The sequence below is a fragment of the Haematobia irritans genome, chromosome 3, assembly GCF_050003625.1.
Source record: "Haematobia irritans isolate KBUSLIRL chromosome 3, ASM5000362v1, whole genome shotgun sequence".
Lineage (NCBI taxonomy): Eukaryota > Metazoa > Arthropoda > Insecta > Diptera > Muscidae > Haematobia > Haematobia irritans.
This window is the reverse complement of record NC_134399.1, coordinates 183,757,877-183,761,749: the sequence shown is the minus strand read 5'-3', so window position 1 is coordinate 183,761,749 and position 3,873 is coordinate 183,757,877.

The window sequence follows — 3,873 nt, the reverse complement described above, 5'->3', positions numbered from 1 at the left end:
GTGAAAGTTATAGGTATACCTGTGTAATGTTCTCTCGATATTTGGCGGGATATTTTTGTTTTTGTGTGTGTAAAATTTTGACAAAATTTTCTATAGAAATAAAGTTTTTCACAAAATTTTCAATAGAAATAAAATTTTGACAACATTTTCTGTAGAAATAAAATTTTGACAACATTTTCCGTAGAAATAACAAGTAAGAAAGTCTAAAGTCGGGCGGTGCCGACTATATTATACCCTGCACCACTTTGTAGATCTAAATTTTCGATACCATATCACATCCGTCAAATGTGTTGGGTGCTATATAAAGGTTCGCCCCAAATACATACATTTAAATATCACTTGATTTGGACAGAATTTGATAGACTTTTACAAAATCTATAGACTCAAAATTTATGTTGGCTAATGCACTAGGGTGGAACACAATTTTAGTAAAAAAAATATGGGAAACATTTAAATCTGAAGCAATTTTAAGGAAACTTCGCAAAAGTTTATTTATGATTTATCGCTCGATATATATGTATTACAAGTTTAGGAAAATTAGAGTGAGTCTTACAACTTTTCGACTAAGCAGTGGCGATTTTACAAGGAAAATGTTGGTATTTTGACCATTTTTGTCGAAATCAGAAAAACATATATATGGGAGCTATATCTAAATCTTAACCGATTTCAACCAAATTTGGCACGCATATCTAGAATGCTAAATCTACTCCCTGTGCAAAATTTCAACCAAATTGGGCCAAAACTCAGGCTTCTGGGCCATATAAGTCCATATCGGGCGAAAAATATATATGGAAGCTATATCTAAATCTGAACCGATTTCAATAAAATTTGGCACACATTACTATACTACCAATTGTGCTCCTTGTGCAAAATTTCAAGCTAATCGGGATAAAACTCTGTCTTCTGGGTCCATATAAGTGCATATCGGGCGAAAGATATATATGGAAGCTATATCTAAATCTGAACCGATTTCAACCAAATTTGGCACACATAGCTACAATGCTAAATCTACTCCTTGTGCAAAATTTCAACTAAATCGGAGCAAAAAATTGGCCTCTGTGGTCATATGAGTGTAAATCGGGCGAAAGCTATATATGGGAGCTATATATAAATCTGAACCGATTTCAATGAAATTTGGCACGCATAGCTAGAATGCTAAATCTACTCCCTGTGCAAAATTTCAACCAAATTGGGTCAAAACTTTAGCTTTTAGGACCATATTAGTCCATATCGGGCGAAAGATATATATGGGAGCTATATCTAAATCTGAACCGATTTCAATAAAATTTGGCACACTTGACTATAGTACTAATTGTTCTTCTTGTGCAAAATTTTAAGCAAATTAGGGTAAAAATCTGGCTTCTGGGGCCATATAAGTCCATATCGGGCGAAATATATATATGGGAGCTATATCTAAATCTGAACCGATTTCTTCCAAAATCAATAGGGATCTATTCTGAGCCAAAACACATACTTGTGCCAAATTTGAAGTCGATTGGACTAAAACTGCGACCTAGACTTTGATTACAAAAATGTGTTCACGGACAGACGGACAGACGGACATCGCTATATCGACTCAGGAACCCACCCTGAGCATTTTTGCCAAAGACACCATGTGTCTATCTCGTCTCCTTCTGGGTGTTGCAAACATATGCACTAACTTATAATACCCTGTTCCACAGTGTGGAGCAGGGTATAAAAATTTGACAAAATTTTCTATAGAAATAAAATTTGGACAAAATTTTCTATAAAAATAAGATTTTGTCAAAATTAAATTTTTGACAAAATTTTCTATAAAAATAAATTTTTGACAAAATTTTCTATAGAAATAAAATTTTGACAAAATTTTCTTTAGAAATAAAAATTTTACAAAATTTTCGATAGAAATCAAATGTTGACAAAATTCATGCATTTGAAATTTAAGTTCTCGTGTTATTTCATACGATCCATTGCAAGTTAATTCTATCTTTTTCCCGTGGCTGGTACAAGTTATGTTACAAGGTACAAATTCTACTCATTTACAATTCAAAGGATATGTATACACCCAAAAACTTGTTGCTAATACGAGGAATCATTCATTCATTCAAAAAAAATTAAATATTCACAAAAATATGGTCGAAAACTTCAGAATTTTTTTTTCTAATTTTGGCAGATTTGTTGTAAAATTTTCTTTAATTTTTCCTCAAACTATTTGGTTGCAAGTTTCAAGTTGAAAGCGTGTTTCGTTCGGAAGTTAATATGATTTCAACAGACAGATGGACGGCCATTGCTAGGTCGACTCAGAAATTCATAACATACTTTATAGGTTCTGATCGACTCAGAATAGGGTTTGTATTTTGATGACAAATTTAAAACATATATATGGGAGATATATCTAAATCTGAAGCGGTTTTGATCAAATTCATAACACATAACTCGAATTGGAATTGTGCTCCCTCTGCAAAAATTTAAGTAATAATTGGAGTAGAACTTTGGCCTCGGTGGTCATATAAATTGTGTAAATCGGGTGGAACGTATATCTGAATCTTCACAGATTTCAACCAAATTTCTATTCATTGATTCTGACCCAAAATCCCAAATTTAAGTCCATTAGCAAAACTGCAACCGAATCATTTATCACAATAATGTGTTCACAGTCAGACGAACGGACTAACAGACGGACATGGCTAACATAGGTCGACTCAAAGGCGCTGAGCATTATTGCCAAAGACATCATGTATATATATATCGTCTCCTTCTGAGTGTTGCCTGTACCTGGCACTACCCAAGATAAAAAACACTCGTCTACTCCTGGACTCATGTGAGGGAAATTGCATGGGAGTTAGGAAAATTAAGAACACAACAACACTCTCAATTTTTAGGTTCACTTTGACAATTTAGTCCTTTGTGATACCAAATTTACTAGAAGTAAATGCATGACCTGGGTCTAGGACATTTCTTTATTTTTTTCCATTTTCATCATCTTGGGAACACAACCTGGGTGTACAATAAATTCCGGAAATTGCTTTTCTCACAATGTAATTATCGCACTTATTTCCCTTACCTCCAGTTTGTCGATTTCAATCGATTTTAATAAATTTAATAAAACTTTGTTGTGCGGTTAAAATTTGACCATACAACAATGGACCTAACCATTATCACGATAACACTTCCATACATCAGTCAGTTGCATATCGCATTCCAAACACATACACCCGCACACGTTCACATACCACTCATGCCAATCATAAAAGTTTTTTCTTTGTTTGTGGTCATGAATGACCAGTTTTATCCAATAATACCAAGGGCCGTATCAGCCACTGTCACCCTTCTACAGTTGTCATCACTCAGCTCCACTTCAAGCAGTTTATTATTGTGTTACCGGAGTAGTAGGAGATTTTTGGTGTTTTTGAAATGCTTTTGCAAAGTTGTTGCTTGACTGTTGTTTGTTTGTGTTTGTATTTATTTTGGATTTTGGCTTGAGTGGACAGAGTGGGGGAGGACACAGGACTTGGACTTTTTGTTCCAACATTGCATTGCTAATTGACAACTAACAAACTTCACAAACAGATCACATTCAACTGATATGAGAATTCGAAGTACCCAAAAGTGTCTATGGACGCTCCCATCTCATACAAAAATCCCCAAAAATCCAACAAACAGACAAGAGCTTTTAGAGTCTAAGCCATTGTTTCTATGCAAATCTATGTTGGTGAGTAGAAAACAGAAGAGCAGTGACACCAAATCTACCAAAGTAAAACAGGGACTGGATTCATTATTTTCTGATGGAATACAGTGGGTCGGCAAAAGTATTTGAGTGACTATTGCGGGAAAAGTGAAGCTATGATCTTTATAAATTCCTCTAACAAAACAAAATAATCCTAATTTAAACAA